The sequence below is a fragment of the Anolis sagrei genome, chromosome 6, assembly GCF_037176765.1.
Source record: "Anolis sagrei isolate rAnoSag1 chromosome 6, rAnoSag1.mat, whole genome shotgun sequence".
Lineage (NCBI taxonomy): Eukaryota > Metazoa > Chordata > Lepidosauria > Squamata > Dactyloidae > Anolis > Anolis sagrei.
In genome coordinates, this window is record NC_090026.1 from 109,875,876 (window position 1) to 109,900,719 (window position 24,844).

General features: G+C 41.6%; 1 protein-coding gene across 1 annotated transcript in view; it reads left to right on the forward strand.

Annotated features, from left to right (window-relative positions):
* The first annotated feature begins 13,529 nt into the window (after positions 1–13,529).
* APBB1IP (amyloid beta precursor protein binding family B member 1 interacting protein) overlaps positions 13,530–24,844 on the forward strand; it is a 59,960-nt gene continuing 48,645 nt past the window's right edge. The window contains exon 1 of the mRNA XM_060782433.2: positions 13,530–13,637. The gene's annotated coding sequence lies outside the window, so the exon portion shown is untranslated. The remainder of the gene's footprint in view (positions 13,638–24,844) is intronic.

Below are 24,844 nucleotides of genomic sequence, written 5' to 3' on the forward strand. Positions count from 1 at the left end.
TCAGGCTGGATCTACACTGTCATATAATACACTCTCTGAATCCAGATTGTCTGTTTTGGATTATATGAGTCTACACTACCATATATTCCACTTCAAAGCAGATAAACTGGATTCAGAAACTTGATTATATGACAGTGTAGATGGGGCCTCTGGCCTGTGGCTTCCTAAAGTCCATATACCCGTAGTACAAGTCATTTCTGGTGTGAGAGAATCGGCCATCTACAAAGACGTTGCCCAGGGAATGCCCGGATGTGTTACATAACATCCTGCAGGGAGACTTCCCTCATGCCTCCCGTGTTTACTCTGCGAGTGTGGAGAAGAGCAAACCACAAACCACCTACTACAACACAATCTGAGCCCTGCCACATGCACAATGGAAGTCTTTCTTACAGCGACACCAGAGGCACTCCAAGTGGCCAGCTTCTGGTCAAAGGAAAGTTAGTATAATGCCAAGTTTTTACCTTCATTTGTGGTTTTTAAAAATGCATTATAAGTATTCTCAATTCACTTCTGACACAGTAAGTAAATGTAATGCAACCTTCCCTTTCTGCCTTTGGCATTACCACATATTACCATATTTTGTAATTAGTTATTTTGTCTCAAGAAATCTCAGCTTAATTATTTGGTTTTTAGAGGAAAATACAGGCTTGATTAGCTCTTGTACTCATTTGGGGGTTTTTTTTTGGGGGGGGGGGGGGTTGGCAGTCCAGTGTCAGTAGAACTTTCTTCCATCACATTTCAAATGAGTTAACTCCCATCAATATTCTTCATTCTGCAACTTTCATAATAACAGTCAGAAATACTATGACATGGATAATTTTGACTTTGATATTCAGTATCTTTCCACTTGAGGATCTTATCTAGTTCTTTCATAGCTACCCTCCAAGTCCTAGATTGTCACACTACATTGTTAAAGCGTTGCTACCCTACTTTAAATTCTATGGCAGCTTCCTGCTGAATCCTGGGATTTACAGTTTAGAGGGGTCTGGTCTTTATAATTCTCAACCAGAGAGGTCCTAGGCCTCAGTAAACTACTATTCTGATTTATTGACTGAACCAAGGTATGGAAACCTTTACACTTTTTGATGTCTTCTTCATCCAAGCTCCATAACAAAGAACTCAACTAAAACATTTATTTAAAACAATTGGAAACACATTTAAAGCATGGCAAATAGATGAAATCATGCCACACCTGTTTCCTTTTTGCCGGACTCAGGTAAAATTTCTTAGCAAAAGCATCTCACACACCCTTATGGAGTGCTAAACCAGTCTAATTGTTTCAGGGGATGGAAATGCTGATATATAGAGATTGTAATGGGAAAAAGTAGCCCTCAGTACTGCAATGGGCTAAACCCTTGTGCCGGCAGGACTGCTGACTGAAAGATCAGCAGTTCAAATCCGGGGAGCGGGGTGAGCTCCCATCTGTCAGCTCCAGCTTCTCATGCGGGGACATGAAAGAAGCCTCCCACAGCATGGTAAAACATCTGGGTGTCCCCTGGACAACGTCCTTGCAGATGGCCAATTCTCTCACACCAGAAGCGACTTGCAGTTTCTCAAGTCGCTTCTGACATGAAGGGAAAAAAATGGGAAAGAGAATCATAATCTGAGATCTCAAAGATCTGGTACTCATCATTGTCAAGTAGAAATGTATACTGCTATAGAAGCAGGTTTTCTGCTTCTATACACATATGAGATTCCTGTTGCTTACATCTGTGCTGTGGGATCTTTGCATAGTAAATACAATTGCTGCAGAAGGAAATATTTACTGTAGATTCCAAAGAATAACATGGCTAATAGTAGTCCTGCATGTTTAAACATGGAATTGAAATATGCATCAGAAATATTACAAAGTCCCCACTTAGGGGAAATCAATTGCTGTTGTATTTTGTTAAACAAGAACAGCAGAACATTATAAACATTAAGGGGTTTTTGATCCAATTTTCCCCACTCATCGAGAGCAAAACAAGATTCGTTACTGGTAGAATAAAGCTTACTATACACTAACTTTGAAAAACTTACTCAGGAAAAATATGCCTCATAATCTGCTCAGCTTCCAAGCACCCTCTGTAAACAGCTCATAAAGTCCTCACTGTGTAGCATTTTATGGTTGGGAAGGCTTTACATTTTTAGTATAACTATCGTTCTAGGCTGATAATCACAACTTTATTTTCCTCTTACTAAAAAATTAACCAGAATTCCAGTTACTTATTGTAGTAATATACCATTCCTTTTTAAATTATTTTTTATTAATTTATGTAACATATAGATGTTAAACAACATGGGGGACAATACTGAGCCCAGCGAGATCCCACAAGACAAAGGTTGTGGGGACGAGCGGTGTCCCCCAACAACATCTTCTGAGAGCGACCCTCCAGGAAGGACCAGAGCCACTGCAAAACAGTGCCTCCAAGCCCCATTCCCGTGAAGCATCCTAGAAGGATACTGTGGTCTAGTTATCAAAGGCCACTGAGAGATCCATGAGAACCAACAGTGAATACAATAGATGCAATGCATAATCAAAATCGATTGAATAAATCAATGATATCAATTGGATTGGATCTAGCCCAACAGTTAGGATAGGTTTAACTATCTGAATTTCCTTCCAGAGATTTGCCCTTTCAGGTTTCAGCAAAAGGGCTGTGATTATTTGGGGAACTATGAGTATTAATATTTAAGCAGTTGATCCAGCTTTTAAATTAAATCACTTTGCATAATGAATTTGTGGTTCACTATTAGTGGCAATTAACATTTTCATGTATCCCCAAAAGTGCTCTTTTAAACCAGCTCATTACAAATGACCATTTCAAACAAATATATCATCTCTCTTGAGTCATTTAGCAAGCAGACATGACTACCAAATTCATTATTTCAACAAGTGTATTATAAAATATCTTAAGGATAAAATAGACTAAGTCTCTCTTGTACTTAAAACACTAGTGGTTCGTAATGTCCTTGTGAAATAATTTTAAAAAATATACAGGGAACCGTTTAGAGTAGGAGTAAACAAAGTATGGTCTACATAAGGCATGGACAAACTTCGGCCCTCCAGGTGTTTTGGACTTCAACTCCCACCATTCCTAACAGCCTCAGGTCCTTTCCTTTCCCCCCTCAGCTGAGGGGGGAAAGGAAGGGGCCTAAGGCTGTTAGGAATGGTGGGAGTTGAAGTCCAAAACACCTGGAGGGCCGAAGTTTGCCCATGCCTGGTCTACATGCTATATGCAAATCTCGCTTCTTTTTTCCAGACTACCATAGGGAAAAAATAATTAAAAAATAAAATGAAACTCACCGTTACTATTCAAAATTCAGTGGTGAATACAGTAATGTTGTACTTGGCTAATGTCTCTTCCAGACCAGTCTAAGGAAGAATGGCTTTTTGAAATAGTTTGCAAAGGCTATGTTATAGGATCTTTATGAGGAGAATATCACAAAGATCCCTGAACTCCTTGTTGGATGGATGGGATAAAAATGAAAGACATAAATAGTATACGTACAGTGTGTGATGAGAGTATGCCTTCCAGTCGTCGGTCGACTTATAGCAACCCCGTGAATTTCATGGGCTCTTCTTCAGCAAGGAATACTCAGAGGTAGTTTTGACAGTTCCTGCATCTGAAATAGTCACTCGTATTTACTGATGGTCTCCCATCCAAGTACTCAGTATAATTGACCCTGCTTACCTTCCAAGATTGAAGTGGAGCTGGTGTCTTCAGGATATTTAGGCATGCAACATGTGGATCCCTCTTTGATAGGAGGCTTTGTCAGGGGAGGCCCTGCTATTGGTCCCACCTCCTTTACAGGTGAGACTGGTGGGGATGAGACAGGGCCTTCTCAGTGGTATCCCTTCGTCTATAGAACTCCCTCCCCAGTGAAATTAGATCAGCCCCCTCCATCCTGACATTCAGAAAAAAACTAAAAATATGGCTTTGAGACCAAGTTTTTGGTCAGTCAATTGGAGCAGTGCAATAAGAGATTACAAATAACATAATTAATGACTTGGAATGGTCCTGGAGTACAACTTGGATTGTGTGATTTTAATTGATGTTTTAATGTTTGATGTTTTAATTGTTTTGGATTTTAATGCATTTGTTTATTTATCAATATGTATATGCGTGGCATTGAATTGTTGCCTTTGTAAGGCTCCTCTGAGTCCCCTCCATGATAAGAAGGGCAGGGAACAAGTGTACTAAATAAATAATAAATAAATACATATAACAAATTGATTGATGTTATTTATTTATTTTATTTATTTATTTACAGTATTTATATACCACCTTTCTCACTCCTGGGGGCACTCAAAGCAGTTATCACATTCAATTATCTGCTTATGGCTATACATGTATGTATATGCCATTGACAATATAAAAATGGCCCCTATGAAATAATTTTGTAATATGATGTAATTAGACAAGTTTGCTTACTAAACTGATTAATTATTATTAGTTAATTTTATCCGACAGTGCCTTGCAGTACCACCTTCAGTTACAAGGTGGCAGACTTCACCCTTCCATAGACATTAACCTGCAGTTAAACTTGATATAGTCAGTCACTTCTTCAGACAAATTGTAAACAAGTAGTATTTCCCTTTATAGGAACAGCAAACAGCTTAGAACATTTGGGAAAGGGGGGGGGGGGGAGTAAAAGTGAAAATGAAGAATGATTTCAGACGTTTCAATTACTCTTTATGTTAACAGAGGAAACATTTCCCCACTGCTCTATCATCTTTAAAAAATAAAAACCCCTTTTTTCTGACATTTTTAGAGCACATTTCACTTATTGCTTTCTTCATATATCTAAAAATGAATATTATGCACCATCAAGGAATTAATGAGACATGTAAGATTCACTTTAAAGCCCACTAAAGCTGCTTTTCTCTGAGATATTTGAGTACATTATAGGCAGGAGGTTGTGAATTCCACCTCATTTTTCCTTATTTGAGAATAGCTTTCCCCTACCACGTGTTGATGTGGCCCAGTCTGGTGATCTAGAAAATAAAGTAACAAGAAAGTGTTGGTTTCTGATATATGTGATTTCTTTCTGCTTGTGGATAAACAGTATTTCTTGCTGTTTCTTTGCCAGTGTTGATGTAGAGATTGTCTGGTTTGCCTACTCTGGAACATGCAACATATCATTGTCCTTCTTTCAAATCTATGATACTATATCTGTGTGTGTAAATGATATATATCTATCTATATCTATGGCTGGATTGCTCTTTGTCAGGAGGGCTTTGATTATATTTTCTTGCCCTGGTGAAGGGAGTTGGACTGGATAGCTTTAAGTATTTTCTGTTGGTCATGGGGGTTCTGTGTGAGAAGTTTGCCACAATTCTGTGAACTATAAATCCCAATAACTACACTTCCCAAATGTCAAGGTCTATTCCCCCCAAACTCCATCTGTGTTCATATTTCGGCATTTTGAGTATCAGTGCCAAGTTTGGTCCTGATCCATCATTGTTTGAGTCCACAGTGCTCTCTGAATGTAGGTGAACTACAACTCCCAAATTCAAGGTCAATGCCCACCAAACCCTTCTAGTGTTTTCTATTGGCCATGGGAGTCCTGTGTGCCATGTTTGGTTCAATTCCATCATTGGTGGAGTTCAGAATGCTTTTTGATTGTAAGTAAACTATAAATCCCAGCAACTACAACTCCCAAATGACAAAATCATTTTTTTAGTGATGGTCACTCCTTGGGTGAGTAGGTGTCTTGTGGCCAAATTTGGAGGCAATTCGTCCAGTGGTTTTTGAGTTCTGTTAATCCCACAAACAAACATTACATTTTTATTTATATATAGATTTTATAGTGTGACCCCTATATCTGTGGAATCTGTAACTGTAGTTTCACCTATCAGGATTTGGCAAGATCTGTGGTCTCTAGGAATTTTCTAGGCCCTCCAGGCAATTCTATGGTATGCATCTCCTGTAAGTTACTTCTCTGGAGTTTTTAGTTCCCCAGCAGAGTTTTATGGTAACTTCTGGCAGAAGGTATTAATTTCAATAGGTTAGAATCATAGAATCATAGAATCAAAGAGTTGGAAGAGACCTCATGGGCCATCCAGTCCAACCCCCTGCCAAGAAGCAGGAATATTGCATTCAAATCACCCCTGACAGATGGCCATCCAGCCTCTGCTTAAAAGCTTCCAAAGAAGGAGCCTCCACCACACTCCGGGGCAGAGAGTTCCACTGCTGAACGGCTCTCACAGTCAGGAAGTTCTTCCTAATGTTCAGATGGAATCTCCTCTCTTGTAGTTTGAAGCCATTGTTCCGCGTCCTAGTCTCCAAGGAAGCAGAAAACAAGCTTGCTCCCTCCTCCCTGTGGCTTCCTCTCACATATTTATACATGGCTATCATATCTCCTCTCAGCCTTCTCTTCTTCAGGCTAAACATGCCCAGTTCCCTAAGCCGCTCCTCATAGGGCTTGTTCTCCAGACCCTTGATCATTTTAGTCGCCCTCCTCTGGACACATTCCAGCTTGTCAATATCTCTCTTGAATTATGGTGCCCAGAATTGGACACAATATTCCAGATGTGGTCTAACCAAAGCAGAATAGAGGGGTAGCATTACTTCCTTAGATCTAGACACTATGCTCCTATTGATGCAGGCCAAAATCCCATTGGCTTTTTTTGCCACCACATCACATTGTTGGCTCATGTTTAACTTGTTGTCCACGAGGACTCCAAGATCTTTTTCACACGTACTGCTCTCGAGCCAGGCGTCACCCATTCTGTATCTTTGCATTTCATTTTTTCTGCCAAAGTGGAGTATCTTGCATTTGTCACTGTTGAACTTCATTTTGTTAGTTTTGGCCCATCTCTCTAATCTGTCAAGATCGTTTTGAATTCTGCTCCTGTCCTCTGGACTATTGGCTATCCCTCCCAATTTGGTGTCGTCTGCAAACTTGATGATCATGCCTTCTAGCCCTTCATCTAAGTCATTAATAAAGATGTTGAACAGGCCCGGGCCCAGGACGGAACCCTGCGGCACTCCGCTCGTCACTTCTTTCCAAGATGAAGAGGAAGCATTAGTGAGCACTCTCTGTGTTCGTCCACTTAACCAATTACAGATCCACCTCACCGTAGTTTTGCCTAGCCCACATTGGACTAGTTTCCTTGCCAGAAGGTCATGGGGGACCTTGTCGAAGGCCTTACTAAAATCCAGGTACGCTACATCCACGACATTCCCCGCATCTACCCAGCTTGTAACTCTATCGAAAAAAGAGATCAGATTAGTCTGGCATGACTTGTTTTTGATAAATCCATGTTGACTATTAGCGATGACTGCATTTGTTTCTAAGTGTCTGCAGACCGCTTCCTTAACAATCTTTTCCAGAATCTTGCCCAGTATCGACGTGAGGCTGACTGGACGGTAGTTGTTTGGGTCATCCTTTTTTCCCTTCTTGAAGATTGGGACCACATTGGCCCTCCTCCAATCTGCTGGAACTTCTCCCGTTCTCCAAGAACTCTCAAAGATGGTTGCCAATGGTTCCGAAATGACTTCCGCTAGTTCCTTCAATACTCTGGGGTGTAGTTGATCTGGCCCTGGGGACTTGAACTCATTCAGAGCGGCCAGGTATTCCTGGACGACTTCTTTCCCAATTTGGGGTTGGATGTCCTCCAATCCCTCATCCACTCCATCTTGCTGAGGTTGAAGACTCTCTTTTTGTGAGAAGACCGAGGCAAAGAAGGCATTAAGTAGTTCTGCCTTTTCCCTATCCCCTGTCAGCATTGCCCCATCTTCTCCTCGAAGAGGTCCTATCGCCTCCTTGTTTTTCCTTTTTCTACTGACATAAGAATAGAAGCCCTTTTTATTGTTTTTAATGTCCCTGGCAAGTCTGAGCTCTTTTTTTGCTTTAGCCTTGTGGACCTTTTCCCTACAGGTGTTGGCTATTTGTTTGAATTCTTCTTTGGTGATTTCTCCCTTTTTCCACTTCTTGTGCATGTCTCTTTTGTGTCTTAGCACAGTTAGAAGTTCTTTGGACATCCATTCTGGCTTCTTTGCACTTGTCCTATTTTTTCTCTTTGTTGGCACGGTTTGCAATTGCGCCTTGAGTATTTCACTCTTGAGAAATTCCCATCCATCCGTAACTCCCTTGTCTTTTAGTATCTGTGTCCACGGAATGCTGCTCAGCGTTTCCTTCATTTTTTGGAAATCAGCTCTCCTAAAGTCCAAAATGCGGGTTTGACTTGTCTTAGTTTCGGCCTTCCTTTGTACCTCAAATTGCAGGAGCACATGGTCACTTGCCCCTAAGGATCCTACTACTTCGACCGCATCGATCAGGTCCTCCGCATTTGTTAGGATGAGATCAAGAGTAGCCAATCCCCTTGTTGCCTCTTCTACCTTCTGGACCATGAAATTGTCTGCAAGGCAAGCGAGGAATTTGTTGGACCTTGTACTCTCGGCCGAGTTTGTTTTCCAGCAAATATCGGGATAGTTGAAATCGCCCATGACTACTACATCTCTTCTCTGTGCCTGTTTGGTCAACTGTTGGCAGAAGACTTCATCAAGTTCTTCCTCCTGGCTTGGGGGTCTGTAGTAGACGCCTACAACGACATCTTTTTGAGTCCCAGTTCCCTTGATTCTTATCCAGATGATTTCAAGCTGGTTTCCCATATTGCTGTCTGGAATTTCTTCTGCAGCATAAGAGTTTTTGACATATAAGGCTACTCCGCCTCCTCTCCCCTGTGTTCGGTTTCTGTGAAAGAGGTTATACCCCTCGATATCTACATTCCAGCGATAGGAGTCATCCCACCAGGTTTCAGTGATCCCTATGATATCATATTTGTGGTGTTGTGCTAAAAGCTGGAGTTCGTCTTGTTTATTTCCCATGCTCTGTGCATTAGTGTAAAGACATGTGAGCCCCTGAGATCTTCCCTTGAGCTGTTTAATTGGGATTATTGTGCTTTTGGTACTTGGTCTTTGTTGTGTTTGTGCAGCCCTCCGTTTAGCCTTCTGGCAATTCCCAGACATTAAGGTTCACTGTTATCCATGTTTTTTTCTGTTTCCACAGTAACTTCAGAAACATATTTCATGAATATGGATATTATCTGCTTTGAACGGGATTATATGGCAATATAGACTCAAAAAATCAAATTCAAAGCAGATAATCTGGATTCAGATTACAGTGTAGATCTGGTCTCTGTTTTTACTGCCGAAGAATGTGGGAACATCTTCTCTTTGCATATTCTGTGGTTTATTACCTGACTACTATATAATCACAACCAAATCCCATACGTGTTTGGGTTTTCAGGCAATTCAGACAGGCTCCTGAACTTGTCTTTTTAAATATAATTATCACTTTTCTTTTAATCTACAGCAGTGAAAACAGGTTACTGCAGTGTTGTAAAACCTCAAAAATCCATTTGATGTCCGCTTTTTTGGATCACAGCCAGCTTGATCAGATCCATGAAGTGGGTTGAATCCATGAAGAATGATACCACAATATAATTATTAAAGTCTCACCTGGACCTTTGTTATTTTTAGCTGTGTCACATGGATATCACATTTAAGCCAGTATCTTTACTATCGTTCAATATATGGAACGATATATTGCACTGGCAAGCACTAAATGCATCTTGCATTCAGCATGGAAATACACCACACATGTTGATACCCATCTTTATTTAAATACCATGCTCACTGAACAGAGCATTTGCAAATTTTCTTCTTCTGTATGTGTGGGACTTCCCCTCTTCAGAACAAAACTTCCCCTCAAGGATTATGTTAGTGTTACCAGAACTTGACTGGGAAATTATATTAGTGAATGGTAACAAATTCTCCCCAAGGAGAATACCTATATTGCAACTGTGACCTAATATTCATCGCTTTTTTGGTGTGGTAGTAACGTTCAGTTAATGTTACAGTTACAAGAGTCTGTAATTATGTGCTTCTAGGTGTTAATAGTGGCTGTTTTTGATAACTTTTATGTGATATTGTTTTTATACTCATAGACCGTTTATGTTATACATTACACTTATAGTGCCTTTGTAAGCCACTCAGAGTCCCTTTTGGGAGATGGTGATGGGATATAAATTATTATTATTATTATTATTATTATTATTATTATTATTTTGCATAGAATTATGGAAAAAATAAACCCCTGTCTGATTCCACAGCAAGCTGGCTTCAGGAAAGGCAAAAGCTGCACGTCGCAAGTGCTGAACCTGACTCAGCACATAGAAGATGGCTTTGAAAGGCAGCAGATCACAGGAACTGTCTTCATAGACCTGTCAGCGGCTTATGATACTGTGAACCACTGCCTCCTCCTGAGAAAAACATATAATATCACAAAGAACTACCACCTCACCCGCCTCATAAGAAACCTACTACAAAACAGGAGCTTTTTGTTGAGTTCCATGCCAGAGAAGCAGATGGTGAAAACAGAAGAACAGCCTGCCTCAGGGGAGCGTGCTCGCTCCATCAATGTCCAACATTTACACCAATGACCAGCCACTGCCAGAAGGGACAGAGAGTTTCATCTATGCTGATGATCGTGCCATTACCGCTCAAGCAGGGAGCTTTGAGATGGATGAACAGAAGCTCTCCGAAGCTCTAGGTGCTCTTACTGCCTATTACAGAGAAAACCAACTGATCCCTAATCCATCTAAAACACAGACATGTGCCTTTCACCTTAAGAACAGACAAGCATCCCGAGCTCTGATGATTACCTGGAAAGGAATCCCACTGGAGCATTGCAGCACACCCAAATACCTGGGAGTCACTCTGGACCGTGCTCTGACCTACAAGAAGCACTGTCTGAACATCAAGCAAAAAGTGGGCGCTAGAAACAATATCACACGAAAGCTGACTGGCACAACCTGAGGATCACAACCAGACACAGTGAAGACATCTGCCCTTGCGCTATGCTACTCTGCTGCTGAGTACGCGTGCTCAGTGTGGAACACATCTCACCACACTAAAACAGTGGATGAGACATGTCTCATGTCTTAATGAGACATGCTGCATTATCACAGGGTGTCTGCGCCCTACACCACTGGAGAAATTACACTGCTTAGCCGATATTGCACCACCTGACATCCGCCGGGAAATAGCAGCCAATAGTGAAAGGACCAAGGCAGTGACATCTCCAGCTCATCTCTTGTTTGGGTATCAGCTAGCATGTCAATGACTTAAATCAAGAAATAGTTTTCTTAGATCTACAGAGACACTCGCTGGAACACCTCAGCAAGCGAGAGTCCAAAAGTGGCAGGCTCAAACCCAGCACCTCAATCCGTGGGTGATACCAGATGAGAGACTCCCTCCTGGGCACACAGAAGGCTGGGCAACTTGGAAGGCGCTGAACAGACTGCACTCTGGCACCACGAAATGCAGAGCCAATCTTAAGAAATGGGGCTACAAAGTTGAATCCACAACATGCGAGTGTGGAGAAGAGCAAACCACAGACCACCTGCTGCAATGCAACCTGAGCCCTGCTACATACACAATGGAGGACCTCCTTGTGGCAACACCAGAGGCACTCCAAGTGGCCAGATACTGGTCAAAGGACATTTAACCAAATACCAAGTTTGCAAAATTTGTGGGGTTTTTTTAAATCTCATTGTTTGTTTTGTTCTGTTAGAAATGTGATACAATGGTATGGTTGCTGATGACACGATAAATAAATTATTATTATTATTATTATTATTATTATTATTTGAAACACAAGATTTGCAAACAACAAACAAGGTCACTATGCTGGCTGTTGTATTGGATCACACATAGGATACTCCCCAAAGTGTCTAGGACTGTGTGATATATCAGCAAATAATGCATGCAGATCCCAATAGGGTGGCCTTTTGCAGCTGACAGATGGTAATTTTGTCAGCGCCGATTGTGCTTAAGTGCAGGCCAAGGTCTTTAGGCATTGCAGCCAGTGTGCCAATCATCACTGGGACCACCATGACTGGCTTGTGCCAGAGTCTTATTATTATTATTATTATTATTATTTCTGAATGCAACCCTATCATGCATTTTTTGCAAGATTTGTTCACAGTGGCTTTGCCATTGCCTTTGTCTGAAGTGTAGAGAAGGTCACCAATGGCTTCCATGCTTGAGTGGGCATTTGAACCCTGATCTCCACATTCATAGTCCAACACTCAAACTGTTACATGGCTCTAAGGACATGGTTTTAAATCCTCGCTAGTGTTGTGCCAACATGCTTCTATCACATGTTCTTTTGCAGGTATTAAGAAGGCAGTGTGGTGTGGGGTAGAAGACTGTATATTGTTTCACGAGTGAGTGACTTACAGCATACAAATCTTTTCCACAGATCAAGTATTTTACTTGATCAATAGGAATGTCAACAATGGCTATTGAACATTGCAGCTGAAGCAGGAACTTACTTCTGGAGGGTTGAAGCAACAATCAGAACTTGGAGAGATACAGATAAAATTAAGTATTTACAAAGAGCCTGAAGATACATCTACACTGTAGAACTGTGCTTCCCAATCTTTTTTTCTGTCTTTTTTTGACCAGGGACCACTTTGACCAGGGACCACTCTTCAACATTAGTACCAAAAGGGTTATGTAGGGGCGGCTCAACCCAGGCCCGTAGCCAGGATTTCGTTTCGAGGGGGGGGGGGGCTGAATTTTTTCAGGGGGGGGTTTAGGGGGGCTGAGTTTGGGGGGGGGGGCTGAGTCTGAGTGAAAGAGAGTCTACCCTAGCAAACCTTTTGTATCATTACCCCAATACCCCCATGCATATGGGATATATTGAGTATGGTGATCAGATCATGATATGAATAAACATAACAGTTTAAGTAATGCACCAGTAAGGCCTTTTCGCGAACCACCTTTTCGTGACCCCCCCCCCACACATGCCTGGCTTAACCCATTACACAAAGTAAGCATTTGCAGTATAGTTGATTTTAGTTTATTTTACCCAGGGGTGCTCTTGAGGCACTCTTGAGGGAAAATACAGCTTGACATATGCGAGTTGTAGTTACTGGGATGTATAGTTCACCTACAATCAAAGAGCATTCTGAACTCCACCAATGATGGAATTGAACCAAATATGGCACACAGAACTCCCACGAGGAACAGAAAATAGTGAGTAGTTGGGGGGGGGGGGGGCAAAGTACTGTTTGCTTACCATTGAAAATGACCTAGGGCTGCCACGAATCAGTTTTTGGTCCACTTTAGATTCGGTTTGGTTATTTGGGGTGCTGATTCATAAAATTGCCTTGGATAGACCACATCTGATTGCCCAATTTGTGTGCAGAGCAGGGCTGGGCCAACTTGGGCCCTCCGGGTGTTTTGGACTTCAACTCCCACCATTCCTAACAGCCTCGGGGCCTTTCCTTTTTCCCCTCAGCCGGGGGAAAGGAAGGGGCCTGAGGTTGTTAGGAATGGTGGGAATTGAACTCAAATCACCTGGAAGGCCCAAGTTGGCCCAGCCCTGCTCTGGATAAATACCACATTTGAAAATGCAAAGTGGAAGGAGGGGGAATCCCTTTTTTGTGTGCCGAGATCTTTCGACACAGCCGTGGGCCCCGCCTCGGCCCCGCTTTTTATCCGCCTAGTGAAGCGCTTCTCCTCCTCCTCCTCCTCTTCACTCTCGCCTCCAAGGCTTCCTCCCACGGAGCCCCGCCACGCGAGTCCGGCTGAAGCCTCGTTTCAGACGCCCCCTGCGGCCTGCGTGAAGCCGGCAAGGTAACAAGAAGGGGCTGCGCTTGGGAAAGGGGTCCCTCTTTCCCCCCTCAGCCTCCTCCCCGCCAAAAAGAGCGGGCTTTGGGACCTGCTCCCTTTTGAGAGGGACAGAAACTTTGCAAGCAGAGCGCAAGGGAAGTGGCGGGCGCCGGGCAGGTTGCGACAGCCTGGCTTGAAGGCTGAATGTTTGTGAGCGCGCCTTCAAGGCGACGCCTGGAGACCCCGAGACTTTCCAGAGGGCTCTCTGGGGGCAAGGGGCGCTTCCTCTGAAAGGTAGCCAACGCCACCAAGTTTATGTGTGTGCACGCCTTCAAGTAGCCTATGAACCTAGAGTAGCCTCATTAATTTCATAGGGTTTCTCATCACACTATTCCCTGTAGTCACCTACGGATGTGAGAGCTGGACCTTAGGGAAGGCTGAGCGAAGGAAGATAGATGCTTTTGAGCTGTGGTGTTGGAGGAAAGTTCTGAGAGTGCCTTGGACTGTGAGAAGATCCAACCAGTCCATCCTCCAGGAAATAAAGCCAGACTGCTCACTGGAGGGAAGGATACTAGAGACAAAGTTGAAGTACTTTGGCCACATCATGAGGAGACAGGAAAGCCTAGAGAAGACAATTATGCGGGGGGAAAGTGGAAGGCAAAAGGAAGAGGGGCAGACCAAGGGCAAGATGGATGGATGGCATCCTTGAAGTGACTGGACTGACCTTGAAGGAGCTGGGGGTGGTGACGGCTGACAGGGAGCTCTGGCGTGGGCTGGTCCATGAGGTCACGAAGAGTCAGAGACGACTGAACGAATGAACAACAACAACTCATCACACTAGAGCAGGGGTCCTCAAACTGTTGGAGGGCCGGATTATAATTTGAAAAAAAACATGAATGAATCCCTATGCACACTGCACATATCTTATTTGTAGCGCAAAAGATACTTTAAAACAATATAATAATTAAAATGAAGAACAATGTTAACAAATATAAACTTATTAGTATTTCAATGAGAAGTGTGGGCCTGCTTTTGGCTGATGAGATAGAGTTGTTGTTGTTGTGTGCTTTCAAGTCATTTCAGACTTAGGTTGACCCTGAGTGAGGGCCGCATCCAGCCCCTGGGCCTTAGTTTAAGGACCCTTGCAGTAGAGAATGAATCCACTTAAAATCCAGTTGCTGCCTCCTGCAGAATTTTGGGGTTTGTAGTTTAGGAGAAGCCTTTAACAGCCTCACTAAACTACAAACCCCAGAATTCTGCAGGAGGCAGAAACCGGATTTTAAGCGGATTCATTCTCTAGTGTGATGAAATTATCAGAGAGTATACTCAAAGGTGGCTTTATTAGGTTAGTCAACAGCACCGTAGCTTTTGTGTATGTTTCTTCAAGTCTCCCCTGGACTTGTGGCAACCACATTGGGTTCATAGAGTTTTCTGAGGCAAGGGATACGCCACCCAAAATACCTAGCCTTTTGTGTATGTGGTGTGTGTGTCATCAAGTTGCCTGTTGACTTCTGGCAACCCATGACATTTCATAGGGTTTCTGAGGGAGGGATACTCAGAGGTGATTTTGCCAGATTTTTCCCATGAAATGTGGCCAACAGTACCTATCTATTGTGTATCTTCAAGTCTCTTGAAGTGGCCACATTCCATAGGGTTTTCTGAGGGAAAGGATACTCAGATGTGGTTTTGCAAGGTCTTCCTCGGAAATGTAGACAACAGCAGCTTAGCTTTTGTGTGTGCAGTGTCTTCAAGGTGACTCCTGGGAACCCCAGGACTTTCCATAGGGCTCTCTGGGGCAAGGGGTGCATCCTCCGAAAGGAAGCTGACAGCACCTAGCTTTTGTGTGTGCACACCTTCAAGTAGTCTATGAACCTATGGCAACCCCATGAATTTCATAGAATTTCTCAGAGAAGGCATACTCAGAGGTGGCTTTATCAGATTCTTCCTCTGAAATTTAGTCAACAGGACCTTAGCTTTTGTGTATTGTCTTCAAGTCTCCCCTGGACTTATGGCAACCGCATGGGTTTCGTAGAGTTTTCAGAGGCAAGGTTTACTCAGAGGGCCTTCTTCTGAAATGCCACCCAAAATACCTTTTGTGTGTGTATTCAAGCCGCCTCTGGTCTTATGGCAGCTACATACATTTTGTAGGGTTTTCTGAGGCAAGAAATGCTCAAAGGTGGTTTTCTCAGGTCCTTGCTCTGCAATACAGCCAACAATATGTTTACTTGTGTGTGTGTGTGTGTATTCAAGCTGTCTGTGGTCTTGTGGCAATCATATGGATTTCATAGCATTTTCATACTCAAAGGTGATTTGGCCAGGTCCTTTGAAATGAAGCCCAGAGTACTTTGGCTCATGTGCATGTGGTTAGGAGCCTTCAGGTTGGCGGTGGACTTACGGTGATCCCATAAATTTCATAGAGTTTTCTGAGGCAAGAGAAACTCAGTAGGTAGTTTTGTCAGATCCTTCTTCTAAAATAAAGTCTATAATGTTTTGGCTATCATGTTTATGTACACGAGCCTTCGATTCATCTGTCAACTTATGGCAACTCCATGGATTTCTTATTATTTTCTCAGGGAAGGGATATTCAAAGGTAGTTTTGACATGTCCTTCTGAAATACAGCCTATAGTATCTTTGCTCTTGTGTGAGTACATATTTATATGTATGTGTATGAACTTTCAAATGACCCATGGAATTATGGCAACCCCATAACTTTTTATAGGACTTCCTTAGGTAAGGGAAAGTCAGGACCTTTCCACACAGCCTTATATCCCAGGATATCAAGGCAGAAAATCCCACAATATCTGGTTTGAACTGGGTTATCTACACTCAGATAATGTGGGATTTCCTGCCTTTATATTCTGGGATATAGGGCTGTGTGAAAGGGCCCTCAGATATAGCCTTTGCCAGATAGCTTCATCTGAAATACACCCCACTGCACCTGCTGTTCCTTAGCTTTCTCTCATTGTAGTACTTACTTAGGCCTCTTCCACACAGCTGTATAAAATCCCACATGATCTGCTTTGAATGGGGTTATATGGCATTGTGGACTCAGATAACCCAGTTCAAATGAGATATTGTGGATTATCTGCCTTCATATTCTGGTTTATATGGCTGTGTGGAAGGGCCTGACTTTTAAAATGTGGTAGTCTGAAAAGATTTTGTATTCTCACTTCTCTTCCTGTAGTTTACCAGCTCTGCAGAACTTCCTGCCCAGAAATTTGCAAAACCCTCTTGCAACACAGAACAACCACAAAGTTGATTTCAAGACCAACTGTATTTGAAAAAGGGTCATAAAAAGAATTGTGTCTAGTATCTGATGATAAAGGAGAATTAAAATGGGCTTCCCCTTTGCTTAAGGGTGTGAAAAGGGTTTCCTTTATTATATTTCCAAATATATTGAATGTAAAAGAAGAGGTATTTTCGTCACCATCACCCCACATAATCCTTCCACAAGCCACTGTGTGACTTTTCACATGTTTTTCTTTAGCAAAGTGTCCTGTGATTATGAGCCTTTTTGAGCAGCATGTAGGGAGTGAATCATGCATTCATTTTCTTTGGAAAAGTACAACATAAAGGTAAAGGCAAATAGCTAATGGTCATGCAAAAAGAAATAGTATCCCAAAACAAAACTTGAAATTTGTATTTGGACAGTCGATTCAGATGCCACAAAATCATCTTGCACTAGCTTTCTGTGTTCTTTACATTTTTCATTATTTTTCTTGACAAAGAGCTGTGGAGAATGTGAATGCTTGTACAGCTTTATATGATTCTTGAAATGGGTTAGTAAAATTCTTGCTCAAATAAGGATGGTAAAAGACATGGATCCAGCATGATATAGTTGTTTGAATGCTAGACTACAATGTTAACTTCCTTTTTTTCATGTCAGAGCGACTTGAGAGACTGCAAGTCACTTCTGGTGTGAGAAAATTGGCCGTCTGTCCAGGAAACACCCAGATGTTTTACCATCCTGTGTGAGACTTCTCTCATGTCCCTGCATGAGAAGCTGGAGCAGACAGATGGGAGCTCACCCCACTCCATGGATTCGAATCTCCATTGTGCCTCCAGGGCTCCATATTCACTTCCATGGCTTAATGCTATGAAATTATGGGAGTTGCAGTTTGGTGAGGCACCAACTCCCATGATTCCGTCGCATTCAGCCATGGAAGTTAAAGTGGTGTCAAACTGCATTAGTTCTACAATGTAGATGCATCCAGTATTTTCACTTGCATCTTATTTGAAGTATACAACATTGGGCGTGTTGCTTGTTATTCATATTATAGTGAAAGCATTTCTTGTGGTGCGTGAACAGTTGCAAGGTAGTTTCCTCAAGCGAGGCCCTGATACATTTTGAAACTGAAGCCATATGACTTGAACTTGCGTTATTTTAATTGGTTGTTTATATTTGATATTTTAGCTATTGATTTAAATGTAAATTGTTATTATAATGGCCAATTCTCTCACACCAGAAGTCTTGCAGTTTTTCAAGTAGCTCTTGACACAAAAAAAAATCCAGCCTGTTGTCCTTGGCAAAACTGTAAATTCCCTGATTATAAACTGTCTTTTATCGGGGGGGGGGGGGGGGGTGTCACCCTTGACTACAATAGGGGCTGTTCACAATAGGATTTGTAGTCCAAAGATATATGGAGGGCCACATTCTCAACCTCTTCTCTCAGGACATAGTCTCTGCACCTTTTAGAAATTTAAAAACAGAGAAGTTATGGTGTATCTAGACTGTAGAATTAATGCAGTTCTAATCCACTTTAATTTTAATGGCTCAGTGCTATGGGATAACAAAGTTTTACAAAGTCTTTAATCTTTTTCTACCAAAAAGTGCTAGTGCCTTACCAAACTATAATTCCAAGTGTTCTATAGCATTGAGTCATGGCAATTAAAATGGTATCAAACTGCATTAATTCTACAGCAAAAATTCACCATTATTTGTCTTGACATGGAGGTGTCGTGATGAAGATCATAGCACCTCTTTCTTTCTTTCTTTCTTTCCTTCTTTCTTTCTTGTATCAGGAGTGAGTTGAGAAACTGCAAGTCTCTTCTGGTGTGAGAGAATTGGCTGTCTGCAAGGACATTGCCCAGGGGACGCCTGGATGTTTTGATGTTTTACCATTCTTGTGAGAGGTTTCTCTCATGTCCCCACATAGGGAGCTGGAGCTGGAGCTGGAGCTGACAGAGGGAGCTCTTTTGCGACCCCCCCCCCCCCCGCCAGATTCGAATCTCCAACTTGTTGATCTTCAGTCCTGCTGGCACAAGGGTTTAACCCATTGCGCCACCGGGGGCTCCTCATGATTTTAACTTTCTTTATAGTTTTCCCAAAAGCACAGCGTTTCTATGCATAAACAGTAGATAAACAATAAAGTACACAATGTATGTCTTGTGTACTTTAAAGATGTGCTCCTTGGCTGGATGGCTACTGCATTTCTTATATATTTTCAGAACTTTATCAATCTTGCCTGTTCCATTAGTCTGGATCACCACTGAATAAGTCACTGTTGCTCATAACTAGTTCTGAATATGGAAAAACATAATATGAGCAACAAGACATCTAGATATTTTTCCAATTATGGGTGATTCTAAACAGATAGAATTACCCCAAAATCTTTAACATATTTTTTCCTGCAAAGAAAAAAAAGTAGGAACAAGCAGTGGGAAAACATGGTACATTATCTGGGAACACCCTGCTCCATAATATTCAGTGAAAGAGGTAGAAGGGTGATACATTGGAAGAATTGGGTGGAAGCAATCTCTGATTCTAATGCAATTTTTTATTCCAAAATTATTGTTCACCAACAGAGTAGAATAGCCTTTTAGGTTACTTGACAAGCTGCTAGAAAAAAATTATATTCCAGGAGAAGACTAAAATGTCTCTTGTAGATGCCTAAATACATTGTTAGATCTATGGTATGCTTCTAACCATGTATCTCAATAAAATAGTGAAGAGTAGAGACATCACACTAGCAACAAAGATCCACATAGTTAAAGCAATGGTATTCCTCATAGTCACCTATGGATGTGAGAGCTGGACCATAGGGAGTGAAGGAAGATAGATGCTTTTGAACTGTGATGTTGGAGGAAAGTTCTGAGAATGCCTTGGACCGCGAGAAGATCCAACCAGTCCATACTTCAGGAAATAAAGCCCGACTGCTCATTGGAGGGAAGGATAGTAGAGGCAAAGATGAAGTATTTGGGCCATATAATGAGAAGACAGGAAAGCTTGGAGAAGACAATGATGCTGGGAAAATGGAAGGAAAAAGGAAGAGGGACTGACCAAGGGCAAGATGGATGGGTGGCATCCTTGAAGTGACTGGCTTGACCTTGAAGGAGTTGGGAGTGGTGATGGCTGTCAGGGAGCTCTGGCGTGGGCTGGTCCATGAGACCACAAAGAGTCAGAAACGACTGAACGAATGAACAACAACAACAAACTGTGTATGCTTCTAATGGAAGCAAGGGGTTAGATTGGAGGACTTAGATTTTTAAAAGAAGGAACTTCTCTCAAAATTTGCAGGTAGCTTCTAATAGAAATTCATCTCTATAGGGTTCACTATTATTCATCATTTCTTGTTTCCACAGTAAGTTCAGGAACATATCCATTGGGGTATGGGGGAGGGTCACATGTTTTGTGCCCTTTTTCCATATTTTCTAAGTGACCCCACAACACATGAATAGTAATACAAAAACAACTATATCAAGCATCATTACAATGAGCAATTGAATACTAGTTCAGTTCAGAACATAACAGAGCAGTCCAAATAAACAATTCATTTCTGTTATACAGTATTAACATCATAAAATGTAAATGCATCAATAAATAGTCAACTGATAGAATGTATAGACTGTCAAAATATATGAGAGAGTCGGATATGACAGATGCAGCCTCATATCAACCAATAACAGAACCAGCATTTAGTTCATCAAAAGGGTCAAGTGTAGGAAATAGTAATGAGATGAATAGTAAAACTAGCAAATAAATACAACATAATTTGGAGTTGGGAATGATGAGATAATATGCTGAATATCTCTTCACGTTATTTCTTCTATAGCTTCATACTCTATTGAGAGTACAGAAAATACATCTGGCAGCACTCGCAAGCAGGGGCTCCTTGTCCCAGGACATGCAGTAGGTTATAATTATACACTGTAGGTTTGTGTGTGTGTGTGTGTGTGTGTGAAAGACTGCATTCAGATAGCTTACCCTTAGCCTACAATTTCTCCCTAATAGGTAACATGTATCAAAGGGGTTGTGCAATTGAACATACCCTGTTTTTAGATATGTTTTCAACTGCCCAAGCTGTGTGTGGATGTGTTCTGATAAGGAAAAATGTGTCATGTAAACTCCCATACGCTGAGTTTTACCATGGCTCTGTCTATACTTTGAGTGCATCTATAGTGTACAATTAATGCAGGTCAATGCTACTTTAACTGCCATTGCTTAATGCTATGTCGTTTTACAAGATCTGTAGAAATAGTCTCTGCCAAATAATCCTGGTGTCTCACCAAACTGTACATTCAAAGATCCCATAGTGCTCAGTTAAAGTGTGTCAAACTGTGTCAATTCTACATCATTAATGTGCCCTCAGTCATACACCATTGCACCATTTAGCCTAGTACACTCAAAGTAGTTCTCTAGGCTCTTAGGCAGAGGGTTTCCCCATCATTTATTTACCTGATCACCTATTTACCTGTTCCTTTTTAACTTGAGATGTCAGTGTTTTAGTTTGGGACATTCTGCTTGCAAAACATGTATGGTGTCCTGATTTCTGTGGCAATTTTAAAGTGTGTGTTGTGGCTGAGATGTTTTCTGATGATGAGGATGATGGGATTCAGATTCCTACTGGGATTCAGATTCCTGGCTCTGTGTCTGTGCCTCAAATCTCTGGGCCTGCTTCTGAGGCTCCCACAGACAGTGCAGTGTCAACACAGCCGTTCCCAGCAGAAAGGATTTTTAACGAAGGAGATAGCGAGCAGGTGCCTTCCCACGCCGATACCGAAAGTGTAGATAGTGACTTGACCTGGCAAGCTCGTCTTGATCTGAGGGTCAGGCGGAGTTCTTGTCTGGCCGGCAGACGAGAAGCCAGCTCGGTGAAAGGTCATCGCAATGCTTTTATGATGATGAGAGCCTAATGTTTTCATGTTAGAAAGGTATTTAGGCTTCTTGCAAACCCGGAGAAAGCGTCAGTTCAATGTAGCTTACTAGCCTGAAAGTTTCATGGAATAACCTTAGCCTGGAAAGCAGTACGCTTGGGATTTCTTGCTTTGTGATTCGTGGGGCAATTGTTTCATTGCTTGTACCTGGGACTCTGGTTTGAACTTTACCAATAGGATTGTGTCTCCTGCTTTTACCTGAAGATCTTTGGAACTATATTCTGCATTTAACCTTAATCTTTGGAAGTTTGCAATGCTTATTTTTTATTTTGACTTGGATTTTTTCCTCAATAAACTATAAAACTACAGCTCTTGTGTGGTGGTATTTGGAAGCAAGGTGAAGCTTACTCTGAGTTGCAACAGTGTGTTAGGGTTGTTAACGCCTCTGTAAGGTGTCCAATCCACCATGTTCTTGTTTGTATAGTGTACCATTGTAGCCAAATACATGCCGAAGGAGGAAAAAGTGGCAAAAGCGATTGTATTCAATGACCCAGTGTTGTTATATACTTAAATTGAAACCGCCCGTATAATAGATTCAAGTACTTCTGTTTATAGTGAAACTAATATTCAGCTCTTGTGGTTCTTAGCTGCCAGTGAATGTCCCTAGTCAACAGATTTCCATGCCGGGAATGTACCAATGCAGTTTACTTCTGTTCTCCCATCAGACATAAGAGGCACCCACTAAGGGCCCTTCCATACAGTCCTATATCCCAGAATATCAAGGCAGAAAATCCCACATTATCTGAGTGTGGTCTCAAATAACCCAGCTCAAAACAGATATTGTGCCTTGATATTCTGGGATATAGGGCTGTGTGGAAGGGCCCAAAGTCTGTATTTCAAGATAGATGTGTTGCCAGGTCATAGTGGAAAATAAATTGTCATTTTCAAGGTGTACGAAGGAAGGTTCTCACTGGAGCACTATTGAGAACAGTGAGCTAACCCTTGATCCAGAAAGCTTCATGAGGGGTGTGGAAGGATCCTATTTAGCAATTGGAGGAAAAGCCGTAACTTTTTAATGGTTAAGCCACCGTTACGTGAACTTTTGCATTAGAGAGAAGATAAACATCTTGGAATGAAATTGTGGTGTCTTTACATGACGAGCTAAGGGTGAGATGGTGGATAGAAGATTTCTCTGAAAAGATAGCTCTGTATCTTGAGGAGGTAACTGTTTATTGTCTATCAACTTGGGCTTAACAACAGACACAACAAATCAATCAGAGTTGGAATAGAAAGTATTCTAGAATTAACAGTAGCTCTTTAGATAGCAATAAAAATTAAGAGGAAATAATGTGTAGACTCTTTGCTCATTTGCACCCTGTTTAGATGGCAAAGGACTACTACAACAGTCTACGAACCTGTGGAAGCCAGGAACGAGGACAATGAATATGTATTAATCCTCTTCCCACCTCTGTGCATTCGGCTTGTATGGTTTCGGGCTACAAACAGTCTCCAATTTATGAACAAGATAGGTTCTGTAGGTCTGATTTTAAGTTAAATTTGTATGTAAGTCAGAACAAGTACATTTTTAAGTGTGACTCCAGATAGATAGATAGATAGATAGACAAACAGACAGACAGACAGACATAAAAGCTTTGAATTGGATAAGGAAGGGTTAACACTCTGTGGTGCTTGTTTTGCTATCTGTGCCCCTGTTCAAAAGATTTCACCTCACTTACTATCCCTGTGATAATTGGATTTTGAAAAATATGACTTGTTATGGAAACAAGGATTTGAAAAAAAGCTTCGGTGGAGACCCCTTTTCCCCATGATAACTCTTTCAGGAGTAAATTTCCCTTCCAAGGGGTAGATTTCTCTTACTTCCTGTTGTCTCATCCCTGTTCTTAACTATGAGTCACTTTTAAGTTGGATGTTTGTAACTTGGGAACTGACTGTACATTAAAACGGGAATGGTATCTTCCATACAGTTGTTGATTCCTATGGGTAAATTTCCTTTCATTGTCCTATGCATGCAAAAGAGCATTTCAAAAATATTGTAATGTTTCTTAATTTGTCTTAAGTATTATCAAAAGTGTACATAATGCTCCTTTACCATATTTGTGGTAGCTAGGAATATGTGTCTTCCCATTTTATCTCTATTTTGCTGTTCACTCATGCTCGGGGAGGAACTTTGGCGGTAGTTGCAGTTTATCTTGCCTGTTGTATAACTACAACTACAATAGAATCCTGTGGCTCAGTATTGTCAAATCCCAGGGGTCATAGTTTTACAAGGTCTTTGTTTTGTTTTTATTAACTAAAGTGTGCTGGTGCCTCATCAAACTACAAATCCAAGGGTCCATATAATTGGGTAAAGAATTGCTCTAAGATTTCAACTTCCAGTTACTAATAGGCAGGAACCCGAGTCTCTGAGATAAAGTTGGCAGATAACACTTCCTCTTTTTAAACATTTCTGCCTGTTGCATTAATAAAATCATTCATTTGGTTTTTTTCTTCACATTTTTGAAGTTTGTTATGTGTCCAGGTTTTAGTTTTCACTTGTGAAACTGCAGTTTCTAGTAATGTACATTAAGCATTTCTCAGATTTTGAATTCTCTCAGGGGCTTTTTTCAGAAATTTCTGAAGTTGTGATATGCAGACTTTATACAAGAAAGTAACTACCGAATGTATTAAATGAAAGGAGGCATTTGAAGAGGAACAATTTGTGGTCAGGTTCAAACAAGTTGGACTTTTTTTTAAAGTAGCATGTATATTCCTTTTGTTCTTTTACTGATATTAGACATGCGTACAAAATTCATTCCTACCATTTCTACTGTTCCTTTCATGTCTTTCTTTTCCCCTCCCCACATGAAAATTTGCTCAACAGGAAAGCCTGCTTTTGTGTGCATCTGAAGTTACCTCCTTGCCTTGGAAAGAGAGTGCATGTGTGGCAGGGCGTGCAGGCAGGCAGACCTGGAGCTTGGCTGCAAGCACGCTCTATGCATGCCAACACGCCCCACCATACACGCACTCTCGGAGAGTGTGGCAGGGCATGTATGATGGGTTGTGCAAGCAGACCTGGAGCGTGACTGCAACCGAGTGCCTCTTACTCTAGAGTAAGAAGCGCTCGGCTGCAGGGACT